Source organism: Cervus elaphus, chromosome 5 (assembly GCF_910594005.1).
Source record: "Cervus elaphus chromosome 5, mCerEla1.1, whole genome shotgun sequence".
Taxonomy (NCBI): domain Eukaryota; kingdom Metazoa; phylum Chordata; class Mammalia; order Artiodactyla; family Cervidae; genus Cervus; species Cervus elaphus.
Window position 1 is genome coordinate 57,852,808 of NC_057819.1, and position 14,259 is coordinate 57,867,066.

Sequence of the window (14,259 nt, forward strand, 5' to 3'; positions counted from 1 at the left end):
TTTAGAATACATCACAGCCATGCTCTGTGCCAACTATGTCTCAGAGGCACAGGGTATATTTCATCGAAAACGAGCCTCATCACTTTTCAGACGTTAGGTTGGTATGGCTCTCACTTTGAGTGGGGCTTCCCAGGTGGCACTCACATGCCTGCCAATTTAGGAGACCTAAGAGACGCAGCTTTGATCCCTGGTCAGGAGGCTCCCCTGGAGAGGGGCATGGCAATCCACCCCAGTATTCTTGCCTGGAGAATCCCACGGACAGAGGAGCCTGGTGGGCTACAGTTCATAGGGTCATAAAGAGTCAGACACGGCTGAAGTGACTGAGCGCGCGCACACTTTCTGTGTACTTGAGACCCTTTGAAGTATCTGTATTCTGAGAAAGGGAACGTGCCGCCTACTTGTTAAAGACGTTCCGTTAGTAGGACCTGATCTTTGAATTGGGCCAAGCCTGCCTCACTTCTCCTGAGTCCCTCTGGCCTGAGCACAGATGCAAAGATCTCTGGGATCATTTCCCCTCTCATAGGATCACACTTCCGCCTTGATTTCCCTTTGTGGTCACCGAACAAGGCAGTGTCCTTTCCCAGATGCTGAAGCCTGAGCGAAGAAGTTCTGGGACTTGCCCAGGTGACTTGGGGAGTGGCTGTAACCAGAATAACCGTTCCCACTGCTATTTGATCAGGCTCTTAAGTGCTGAGCTCCATGGACTCCTCCGTTGATTATGCCTTTAATCAATAAATCAATGTTCTCTTCCACTCATCCTCCCAGTAGTCGCAGGCAGAAGGTCCCAAGGTGCGCGCACAGACTGCCGTCCTCTGCGTTCAGAGATGCTGCTGCTGACAGTGATTTGTTGGCGCTGTGCTCGGGTGTGACAGGAGAGATCAATAGGCGGCCGGCAGCCCCTTACACCCGGCTGAGGTACAAGCTGCCCTTTGCCTGCGTCTGCAGCCACTGCAGCTTGAGTGTTTTGAGATGACTGTCTCTTAGAATTTGTTTTCCCCACCCAAGTCTCCCGAATCCTAATTACTACATGACAGGCTGTTTCCCAGCAGACCTTCACTGTTTCTTCATGTTAGAAGCAGCAGCTTCAAACCCAGTGAGTACAGCAGAGAGATGGAGACGGGCTGTGTGTGAGTCAGGATCTCCTGTGCTTCCCTGGCCCAACTCTAGCTGCATCCACTGTCCTTGGTCACAGGCCCGGGTGCGCAGATGTCTAATAATGACTGAAGCGTCTGGTGCCCCTTCTAGAGGAAGATTGACCTTGCCACTCCACCCCTCCTCTGCATCCCCCCCACCCCCACAGTGTGTGCTTGGGGTTCCCCTACCCCCCACTCCTTGAAGCAGGACCCATCCCCGTGAAACCCCTACACCCAACCCTGAGCACACGTGGAGCTCAAAATCCAGCCAGGTCAGGTTGTATTTCCTGTTAGATATATTGTATTTCACAAGTTTTACTTATGGCTTGTCTTTGGCTCTTCTTACCATCTCCTTTCATTATATAACATAAAAAAAATTTTTTTTTAAACCTTTTCATCAAAACTGATCATTGTGAGAACTGTGAGAAAAAAATACAGGGTGTCAAGATATTAAAATATTAATATGTTTTAATATCTGAGTCTTAATATTCCCATTGTTATTGTCATTCATTTGCCTTTAGTCCACCGGCTTCCTCTGTCCATGGAAGTCTCCAGGCAAGAAGACTGGAGTGGGTAACCATTCCCTTCTCCAGGGGAATCTTCCTGACCCAGGGATTGAACCCAGGTCTCCTGTTTTGCAGGGAAATTCTTTACTGCCTGAGCCACGAGGGAAGCCCTTAATGGACTAAAACCTTCCCCAAACTAAGGCCTTCTCTCCTTGCACCATCTCTTCTCTTGTGTGTTGTGGGAGAGACCAGCCTTTAGACACTACAATTCCTGTTCCCAACACAACCCCTCCCAACTTACACAGACTTCATTTCTCTCAAAGTTGCCCTTCTTCTCTGGGGGGAGGGGATAGTTAGGGAGTTTGGGATGGGCAAGTACACACCCCCACGGTGCATACACGTGTTTAAAATGGATAACCAACCGGGACCTATTGCGTAGCACATGGAACTCTGCTCCTTGTTATGTGACAGGCTGGACTGGGAGGGGAGTTTGGGGGAGAATGGATACCTGTATATGTTTGGCTGAGTCTCTTTGCTGTTCATCTGAAACCATCACAACACTGTTAATCATCTGTACCCCAATACAAAATGAAAAAGTTAAAAGCAATTTTTTTTTAAGGTGCCCTTCTTTTGAATGTCATGTCAATTTCTGATTATTGGAACAAGCTAACCCTTCCTTGAGCATTGCCTGTGGGGATGGAGGAGATGTGCCAAAGTCACATGGGTGCTTTAGGAATTTAACAAAACATGGAGAAAGAAGTTCCTCTCTGGAGTGTCTGCAGGCATGAGAGACACGCCACTCCAGTTGAGATGGAAGGAAGCCATGACGAGACTATTGTTGACTGGAGGCTCCTTGCAGGTAGGGCTGTGTTTGACTTTATATATCCAGTGCCTGGCATTTGGGCTTTCCTGGTGGCTCAGACAGTAAAGAATCTGCCTGCAATGCAGGAGACCTGATTTTGACCCCTGGGTCGGGGAGATCCCCGGAGAAGGGCATGGCAACCCACTCCAGTAAACTTGCCTGGAGAATTCCAGGGACAGAGGAGCCTTGTGGGCTACAGTCCATGAAGTTGCAAAGAGCTGGATATGACTGAGCGACTCACACTTTCTTCTTTTTCTTTTCAGTGCGTGAAAGGTGTCTGGCTCTTTGGTATTCATTTGCTGTCTTCTTGATGATGAGTAACACCATCATCAGAAATACCATCCTGATGCTCTTAAATAATTCACCTGGGTCATTTTTGCTTCCAGATAGACCTGCTCTTATTCTCAGCATCAGATGTATTATTATTATTATTAGAAAGTTTGAAAACATGGCAAGGAGGAAGTTTACAGTGCCACGGGACCTTGACTTTCTAACATCTGCTGACAGTTTATCCCACTACAAGGAGGCCACCTGACACATTTTTGGCTTGCCCGGCTGACATTTTCAAAGCTTAGAAATAGAAGATAGGCCAAGGAGGGTTGATACTGGTCTCAGGGGAGGAAATGCTCACCGACAGAGGAGGGATGGGAGTTGGGGGAAGTGACTTTGTCTCCCTGGCATTTGTACCACTGACTAAAATAAACATGAATGTGGTCAGACACATGTCCCAGCCTTTAGGAAGTCAGATACCTAAAAGTTCAGAGAAAGTATAATCTTGTGGGAAGAGACTTCAGAAGATTAGAAACACGTGTAAAAGTCCTTCCTGTGCAGAAACTCTGAAGAGGAGGTGAAGGGTTGGCCTTCAGAGTTCCGTGTGATAAGGGTGCCAATAGCAGCTGATGTCACGTTGATCACTGGTCTAAGCCCCTCAGGACAATCCCACGATATAGGTATTTTTCTTCCTTTTGCAAACATGGAAGTTGAATCACGAAGCGGGACTCATTTGGCATCACCCAGCTAGTAAGTGACAGGGATTGGATTTCCACCCAGGAGTTCATTTTCAAAGACCCTAAACCACCACCTGAAAATGTCAAGAAGCCCAAAGCCCACATGAAAGGAGGCTTTTCTGAATAAAGCGAACAACCACGGGACGGGCCACTTGTTAATGGTTTGCTACCAGGGGGCAAGAAGAGTAGGTTGCTCAGGTCTCATTTAATTTTCTTTATTCTTTAAGACAAAAAACATCTCCAAGCTGAAAACATTCCCAGGAGAGAAACAGAATCCTTCAAAATACTGTAGCTTGTCCAAGTTAACTCACTGAATTACATCCCCCTGTACAAAACAACTTGCTGGAGACCTTGAGGAAACATTGTTAAGAGCCACTGAGATCCAAGAAAATGAGAGGCAAGCAAGTGCCCTAGTTATTTTTTTTTTAAAAAGGAAGAAAAGATTACGAAAACAACAGATCCATGACTTGAGATCAAAACCTTGAAATACTCAAAAGAATTTTTAAAAGAGTTGGGGAAAAAGGGGTGATTTTTAGAAGGCAGGTTTGGTTCACTTGAAGGCGTGTCAAGACCATGTAGTGTTTTAGCTGGTGTGGTTTTGAGACCGTGTTCTAGAGGAAGAGCATTGTCTCACCACCGCCCTCGTCACCATCAAGGTCTTGCAGCCAACGTCATCCAGCCAGGTGCTGTCCAGAGCACTCGGCTTACATTGCCACGTTTCATCCTCAGAGCCAACCGTCCTATGGCATAACTATTGTCTCTCTCTCTCTCTTTCCTTAATATAGATTTTACTGACGTGTAGTGGTTTTGTTGTAGTTCAGTCACTCAGTTATATCTGACTCTTTGCAACCCCACGGACTGCAGCATTCCAGGCTTCGTAGTGTTTTAATGTCTACTATACAGCAAATCTAATCAGTTATATATATACACATATTCACATTTTTCCTGTTCTTTTCTATTATAGGTTATTATAGGGTGTTGAATATAGTTCACATGCTGTATAGTAGGACCTTGTTGCTTATGCAGTCTATATATAACACTTGCATCTGCTAATCCCAAACTCCCAATCCTTCCCTTCCCGACCCACGTCCCCCTCGGCAAGCACAAGTCTGCTCTCTACGTCTGTGAATCTGTTTGTTTCGTAGATACGTTCACTTGTGCCCTATTTTAGAGTCCTCGTATAAGTGATATCATATGGTATTTGTCTTTCCGTGGTCTCTCAATCTTAACACACTGATCAAAATTTCTCAACTTTGTGGACAAAAATAAAACAGAGAAGTTGTTGGTATGATTGGAGGATTTGTAGCTGATTCTTGGAAAAGAGACTGTACCTAAATAAACACAGCTGGGTGAGCAACTACACTTAAAAAGAGTTGCAACCTTCTGTTCTTGTTACTATATACAGTTTCATATTTTCATCAGTTACTCAAAGGAATCAAAGATTTTTCAGATGTAGTATAATAGTAGGGACAGATAATATTAGAAATAGATTTAAGTGAAAAAGCTCAATAATCTAGAGCAAGAGAAGGAAAGCAATAAACTAGAAACAAAAATCACTTCAATTAGGGATTGGGTGTCTTTTTTAAGCTACACAACACAGTTTGTATTATTGAGTTACTGAATCTCATTGTGAGAAGGAATTTCTGGCTCTCTAGCTTATCCAAGCAGTCCCACTCAGTAGTTCTCTAGGCCAATGTTTTTCCATCCTCATGATATGGCACTGGAAATGAAATCAATTTAGTGGATAAAGTTAATCATTTTAAAAAAGCAAAATTAAGAAAAAAAACCCAAGTACATTTATAGCAATTATTAACAGTAGTAGTTAGACTTTTGTTCCCATTTTATTCTCAATCATGTTTACATCTATATGGTGGTGATATAAAATATATTTTCTATTGGCTATACACACTATATGTAGTATATATTATATAATTATACTATATATGATTATACAGTGTAATATACATACTGTATACGATACTATTGGCTTTTCCAATGCCTCAGCGGTAAAGAATTCATCTGCAATGCAGGAGAGGCAGGAGATGTGGGTTAATCCCTGGGTCAGGAAGATGGCCTAGAGGAGGAAATGGCTACCTTCTCCAGTATTCTTGCCTGAAAAATCCCATGGACAGAAGAGCCTGGCAGGCTACAGTCCATAGGGTCACAAAGAATCAGACACGACTGAGACACACATACATGCTACTATATAATTATTTAGTATAATGTACTATATATATTTATATAGTATAATTATTTATACTTGTATTTAATATAGTAATTTATATTAATAGGCTTGTTTATAACAAGTATACATTTATATAGTATATATATTTTTATAGTATAATATGTTGTTTAGTTGCTAAGTCGTTATCTGACTCTTTGCAACCCCATGGACTGCAGCTCGCCAGGCTTCCCTGTCCTTCAGTATCTACCGGAGCTTACTCAAACTCATGTCTATTGAGTCGGTGGTGCCATCCAACCATCTCATCCTCTGTCAACTCCTCCTCCTCCCAGTCTCAATCTTTCCCATCATCAAGGTCTTTTCCAATGAGTTGGCTTTTCACATCAGGTGGCCAAAGTATTGGAGCTTTAGCATCAGCCCTTCCAATGAATATTCAGGGTTGATTTCCTTTAGGATTGACTGCTTTGATCTCCTTGCTGTCCAAGGGACTCTCAGGAGTCTTCTCCAACACCACAACTAGAAAGCATCAATTCTTCAGCTTTCAGCCTTCTTTATGGTCCAACTCTCACATCTGTACATGACTACTGGAAAAACCATAGCTTTGACTATATGGACCTTTGTTGGCAAGGTAATGTCTCTGCTTTTTAATATGCTGTCTAGGCTCATCATAGCTTTTCTTTCAAGGAGCAAGTGTCTTTGAATTTCATGGCTGCAGTCACCATCTGCAGGGATTTTGGAGCCCAAGAAATAAAGTCTGTCACTGTTTCCATTGTTTCCCCATCTATTTGCCATGAAGTGATGGGACCAGATGCCATGATCTTAGTTTTTTGAATGTTGAGTTTTAAGCCAACTTTTCACTATCCTCTTTCACTTTTATCAAGAGGCTCTTTAATTCTTCTTCACTTTCTGCCATTAGGGTGGTGTCATCTGCATTATCTGAGGTTATTGATATTTCTCCCGGCAATCTTGATTCCAGCTTGTGCTTCGTCCAGCCCGCCATTTTGCATGATGTACACTGCATATAAGTTAAATAAACAGGTTGACAATATACAGCCTTGTTGTACTCCTTTCCCAATTTTGAACCAGTCTGTTGTTCCACGTCTGGTTCTAACTGCTGTTTGTTGACCTGCATACAGGAGACAGGTAAGGTGGTCTGGTATTCCCACTACTTGAAGAATTTTCCAGTTTGTTGTGATCCACACAGTCCAAAGCTTTAGTATAGTCAATGAAGCAATAGATGTTTTTCTGGAATTCTCTTGCTTTTTCTATGATCCAACAGATGTTAACAATTTGATTTCTGGTTCCTCTGCTTTTTCTAAATCCAGCTTGAACATTTGAAAGTTCTTGGTTCATATACTATTGAAGCCTGGCTTAGAGAATTTGGAGCATTACTTTGCTAGCATGTGAAATGCGTGCAATTGTGTGATAGTTTGAACATTCTTTGCCATTGCCCTTCTTTGGAATTGGAATGAAAACTGACCTTTTCCAGTCCTGTGGCCACTGCTGAGTTTTCCAAGTTTGCTGGCATATTGAGTGCAGCACTTTCACAGCATCATCTTTTAGGATTTGAAATAGCTCAACTGGAGTTCCATCACCTCCATTAGCTTTGTTTGTAGTGATGCTTCCTCAGGCCCACTTGACCTCGCATTCCAGGATGTCTGGCTCTAGGTGAGTGATCACACTATCATGGTTATCTGGGTCGTGAAGATCTTTTTTGTATAGTTCTTCTGTGTATTCTTGCCACCTCTTCTTAATATCTTCTGCTTCTGTTAAGTCCATACCGTTTCTGTCCTTTATTGAGTCCATCTTTGTATGAAAATTTCCCTTGGTGTCTCTAATTCTCTTGAAGAGATCTCTAGTCTTTCACATTCTATTGTTTTCCTCTGTTTTTTTGCATTGTTCATTTATAAAGGCTTTCCTGTCTCTCCTTGTTATTCTTTGGAACTCTGCGTTCAGATTGGTATATCTTTCCTTTTCTCCTTTGCCTTTTGCTTCTCTTCGTTTTTCAGCTATTTGTAAGGCCTCCTCAGACAACCATTTTGCCTTTTTGCATTTCTTATTCTTGGGGATGGTTTTATATATATATATATGTTATATATATATGATTTTCTATAGATTATTGTTGAAAAATTTGAAAGCCACTGCCATGGCCCATTCTTAAATTACTTTCTTTCATTGCTTCATTAATAAGACACTATCTGCATGAAAATCTGCAGACTTCTACTTTGTCTTTGTACTGATCTGACTCATATGAGGATTTTTTTCTATTAATACTGAATTTAATTTTGCCTCAAACTGGAGCACATCAGTTGTCTCTCAGCACTACCACATACTGGCTAGATGATCTCACGCAAACCACTTTATGTCTTTAATCCAAAATATCCTAATCTGCAAAAACACAAATATCACTACTAATAAAGCAACAATGCTTTCCAGATGTAATGTGACAGTCAAATCTTTTTTAATTTTTTTATTCTAGAGAAGGCACTTTTAAAACCTCAAGATTTTACAAATGCTGTTCTTCTTCATAGTTCTTAAATTCACTTTGGACAAACTTAATCTTTTCTTGTCAACACCTCAACTATTCCGAGACAGCTCTCGTGAACCCTCTCCCCAGGCTGTCCAACTGCTCTTCAGAAACTCATGGTTCAGAGTCCACGAGCCTCTCCCGCCACTCTCTGCTAAATGCGCTCCCGTTGTTATATGCTTATTCTGCTTTCCTGGTGGCTCTGATGGTAAAGAATCTGCCTCCAATGCAGGAGACCTGGGTTCGATCCCTGGGTCGGGAAGATCCCGTGGAGAAGGGAATGGCTACCTACTCCAGTATTTGTCCTTGGGAAATCCCACAGACAGAGGTGCCTGGCAGGCTTCAGTTCACGGGGTTGCAGAGTTGGACGTGACTGAGCGACTAACCCTTTGATTTTTTCATTATTCTGCTTTATTTATTTTCTCCTGGATACTCTCATTTTACTCTCCTGGATTCTCATTTTAAAGTGAGTATGCAGCATGAAAAATGACATGCAAGCAATATAAACAGCTGTGTCGGGTGAAGGAGCTTATTGGCAATTAATTTCTGTTTCAAAGTTGTGTTTAATGTTAGTGTAGACCCATCTTCCATAGAAATAAAGCAGACTGCCCAGAATCCAATCCCAAATTTAAACTAGTAATCTCAGAATGTGATAGAACAATTGCATCCCTTGTTCAAAAGATAAAATGGCACTGAATCATTTTGTTTTTAGTGATATGCTTGTACTTTAAAACTCCCAGGTCTGTCTGTTTCGTGTTTTTGTGCCTGCTGGTAAGCCATATCTGTGCCATCTTGGGTTTTTGCCATTAGTTTTTTCTGACCTCAGAAAAAAAATGTTAGCACTTAACATTTGTCCTTGTTTAATTTCATCTTGTTAGATTCAGCTCATTGCTCCGGCCTGTCAAGATTGTTTTTCATCATTATTCTGCCATATAGCCGTCTGCCTGCTCCTCCCAGCGCTGGTCACCCACAGGCCAGAGTCACATGCCCTGCACACCTTCCTTCCATAGCCCCGGAGGGAAGGCAGTCCCTGGCCAGGCAACATGAAGGAGCTAATGATCAGCATCATTTTGGGGGAGATCCTTCAGCCAGTTTATCATCCTTCTAGTTATACTTGTGCTATTTGCCCATTTTCCTCCCTATGTTTCATAAAGATAATGAGAAGTAAGATCTTATGGAAAAACCCAAACAAACTTTTTGGCCAAACTAGTATTTACCTTTCTTACTTAGCTGCCAGGAAGCTCAGGGCCTGGGCCCATCACTCCTTTTTAATGGGTTTGTGGAGTAAGTTGCTTCAGTTGTGTCTGACTATTTGCTACTCGATGGACTGTAACCCACCAGTCTCCTCTGTTCATAGGATTCTCCAGGCAAGAATACTGGAGTGGGTTGCCATTTCCTACTCCAGGGGATCTTCCCAAGCCAGGGATCGAACTGGCATCTCTCTCTTAAATTTCCTGCACTGGGAAGTGAGTTCTAGTTAAAAAAAAAAAGCAAAAAACAAAACACAAAAAACACACTTTAAAAATATTTATTTATTTTTGGCTAAGCTGAGTCTTTGCTGCTATGCACAGGCTTATCAGCAAGGTGGCTTCTCTTGTTGTGGGACATGGACTTTAGGGCCTGCAGGCTTCAGGAGTTGCAGCTTGCAGGCTCTAGAGCTCAGGCTTCAGCAGTCGTGGTGCCTGGGCTCAGCTGCCCCGTGACATGTGGAGTCTTCCCAGACCAGGAACAAACCCATTCTTAACCACTGGGCCACCAGGGACGTCCATGAAAAACTTTAAGAATTATGTATTTCTATAATATATATAATTTGAAATTTTGGCTATATAAATTTTACTTGGGACTGTTCTGTATCTTGCATATTTCACATTAGATTATTTCTAGACACATGGCCACAGGAAAGCAAAATACTAGGGAGCTGCCATATTTGAATTTTATTTCAACTAAAACTGTGTTCAAATTATTAATATGTTCTGCTTAATTATAGATCCTTCAATAACAGAAGTGTACATTTGGCTTCGGGAGGAAGACAGAGGTGCTTTGGTGGAGAAATTGGTACTGGTGCTCCATCTTATCATGGAAGATAAAGACAGAAGCCCACAGAAGTTTTCGTGAAATGATGGAGTTAAAGTGGTATTTTGGTTCAGCCAATGGTAGACTTTTACAAAAGTATTTGTTTGTTTATTTGGCTGCATAGGGTCTTGGCTGCAGCACGTGGCATCTTTGTGCGGGATCTCACATGTGAAAGATCTCATGGGGGATCTTTCTTTGAGGCCCGTGGGCATTCTAGTTCTGGTGCCCGGGCCTAGTTGTTGTGCACTGGCTTAGTTGTTCAGTGGCATGTGGGATCTTGGTTCCCCAACCAGGCATCGAAACCACATACCCTGTGTTCATGGCAACGTAGACCGTTAACCAATGGGCCACCAGGGAAGTCCCACCTGATAGACCTTTTATTAAATGTTTAAAGGTGCATGAATCTTGCCCCCTTCGCTGTGATGTTTTTATGTGAAGGGAGAAGTACTGGCCTTGGGGCTTCTCCTTCTAGCTTCCTGGTCAGAAGCAAATGAATATATTTCTCTTGAGATGCCTCAGACTCACACAGACCTGGGCCCCCTCACGTGTTAGAGGTGGGTGCCAAGGGCTTGAACACTTTGGTGAGAACGCTGGCCAGACTCCATTTTGAGGGGCACTGCCCAAGAGGCTGACTTCTCCTGTGATGTAACCTGAGGGCAGTGAGCAAGGCCTGTCAGGTTCAGGGGCCCGTTTATTAGGAGAAAGGGCTGTTTTAACAGATTGTGACAGAACTCTGTGGATCTGGGAGGAACATGGGCCCAGTTCTGGAGTTGAGGGTCAGAAAGCAAAAGAAGGAATTTGTTCTACAAAAATGGTCTATAAACAGTGAACGAGAGAATCATCTTTGGACTTTGGTCTTTGTAGGTGCCATGAAACATATTTTTTTTAAAAAAACTCTTACTTTGTTTTAAATTTATTAGAAACATTTATTGCCATAATGACGACATTATTTTCTTTTTAATTTGAGGATAATTGCTTTACAATGTTGGTTAGTTTCCGCTGTACAACGAAATGAATCAGCCCTATGTACACATGTATTCCCTTCCTCTCGAGCTTTTCTCCACCCCCATTCCATCCCTCTGGGTCAGCACAGCTGAGCGCCCTGTGCTGCCTAGGACCTGCCCACTGGCTGTCTGTTTTACACGTGGCGGTGTGTTTGTGTCAATGCTATTCTCTCGGTCTGTCCCGCCCTCTCCTCTCCCCTCTGTCCACAAGTTCGTTCTCTACATCTCCATCTCTGTCTTCCCTGCAAATAGGCTCATCAATATGAAAACATGTCTTAATCTTGATGAAGGGGCTTCTCGTACAAGGATTCTGGTATTCCCCATCGTCAAGGGAGGGTGGGTTTGAGATGCTAAGAAAACAATCTGCTTGTTTTTGACGCAGATAGGATAAGAGATTTGGATCGGTTCTATAGGGGAAAAAGTACAGAACCCTACTAGTTGTGACTGCCTCCGAGATGGAACAGAAGAAGGCAGTGTGAAGGGTAAAAAAAATGAAGGATGATATTTAGGTACGTGAATAAACATAGTCTTCATTTTTAAATCTTTTGGCCGTGCAGAGGGGCATGTGGGATCTCGGTTCCCCAACCAGGAATTGAACCTGGGCCCCCTGCAAGGGAAGCATGGTGTCTTAACCACTGGGCCACCAGGAAGTCCCACACTCTTCATTTTCAAAAGGGAAGAGAAAAGGGAAGAAGAAAATAACAACCTTAGAATTTAAAATGTTCTTTAATTTGGAAAATAGTCTACCATGGATGGAAGGGAAATGTTTGACAGGGTTCAGTAGTGAGGCACCCTTTCTTGATCTTCCTTAGCTTCTGTCTGCTAAATTATGTAACAGATGGCCTAACAAAAGGCATGGTACTGTGCTATGCATCAGAGCTTAGCAAATGTAAGATGAATCCTGCCCTCCAGGGGTTTAGAACTAGGTTGGTAGAGAAGACAGGATGCACAAAGTTGATCAATTGCAATGCTGGACAGTGGGGGGACCAAGTGGCCTCATAAGGATAAGGAGTATATATGGTGTAGAATCCTAAACAAAGGCTACAAAACAGTCCTAAATGAATTATTTGAAGGCTGATCTTTGAGACTAATTCTTGGCTTCCAGTCACAAGGTAGGAATGTTTGTGTTTTTTGAAAAGGAAAAAGGAAATTTTTAACCAACCCCCAGATCCTCCTTCTCTGTATTTCTGTAGTCATGTGCGACTCTGTCTCTGCTAATCATTTATCTCATAGTTTTGTAATTACCTGCTCATGCTCTAGTTTCCAATTCCATGAAGGCAGACGCTACATGTTATTCGTCTTGATAGCCCAGCCCTGTGCATGGTGGTGCTTGGCGTGTAGAGAAGATTAGCTAAGGAGTGGATGATGCTAAGAGGGCATTTCCAACATGTCTAAGACTGAGTGCGATCTTCCCTGTTTTAGATACAGGTTATAGTTTTTATTAAGTCTTTTTAATACCTTTAGAAAGTCTTTAAAAACTGCTCCTTTGCCTCCATACAAACAGCTTCCAAATCTTATTGACTGTTCCTTTTACTTCTATTTCCTCCCATCAACATGACTGGCTCCATCACCCTACTTCAGGCATGCCTCATTTTATTTCTGGATTATTACAACAAACATAGTTCTTCCTACTTTCACACCAGTGTTCAATCTGCCTCTCTAGTTTTGGATGTTCTACTATCCCTCTCTATCTGCCCCAAGTACACTTAACCTCAAACATCAACCAGCTTTTCTTGCTTCTAGTTGAAATACCTCTCTCTGCCCTAAATTCTAGTAGCCTGGCTTTAATCTCCCTTCTGAAAATAGCTGTGGTTTATTGCTATGCATCATTATACATATATACATTATACATTATACATGGCTTTCCTGGTGGCTTAGATTGTAAAGAATCCGCTTGCAATGTAAGACAGCCAGGTTTGATCCTTGGGTTGGGAAGATTCCTTGAAGAAGGAAATGGCTATCTCCTCTGGTATTGTTGCCTGGAGAATTCCATGGACAGAGGGGCCTGATGGGCTATAGTCCATGGGATCACAGAGAGCCAGACGTGACTGTGTGAGTAACATATACATACATGATTATACAGAGACACCAGGCCTTACAATATCTTCGTGAGAAATCCAATCATCTCCCCATTTCATAGATGGGAAAACTGAGGCTCATCAACATTAATTAACTTGCCAAGGCTGTACAACTTATTTGCTGTCTGACTTCTTTCTTCTACCTCCTGCCACCTCACCCCAAGTATTAAATAAAATGTTAACACCTAGAGGAGAGAGAGCCTGCTGATATTTTCTTCATCAGCCAACCCTCTATAAGCTACTTTTTTTTTTCTGGCAAGTAGTAAGGATTCAACTATTTGTTTTAAAGTCCTGTTTTTCTGCACTGTTCTTCAATGGGAGAATACAGGAAAGTATAATTGGGTAGGAAAAAAGCACCAAAGCGTTCTATTTTTCTAATGGATGAAAGTACATGGTGGCACAGAGAAGGAAGCAGATCAACAAGCCTGCTACGTGTACATAAATGTTTATCAATTTCCCCTTTTAAAGTTGAATTCAAAATTAAATTTTATTTAATGTTATTAATTAAATAAAATTTAAAAATATTTAATTAATTCAAAATTAAAAATTAAAGTTGAATTCAAAGAAAATTCTGAAAATGTTCTCTTTCCTTTTGCTGATTGTCCCAGAACTCCAGAACTCTGTAGATTTTAAAATAAATTTTTTGTCTCTGCGGTATTACAATGCTCACTACAATAACAATTTTAGTATAGCCAATGTCTACCTACAAACACCAGTCAATGTCAACTGAAATTTGTGACCAAGGCATAAAAAAGGGACGAAAGTTGTTAGTAAGTTACCAAAGGCACATTCTCCATATCTCCCTTTCAGAGACCTCTAAAAATGAAGAAAATGTCCCGGGACAGACTGGGCTGGTGAACTCGGCTGGTCCTTCCTCTCTGAGGATT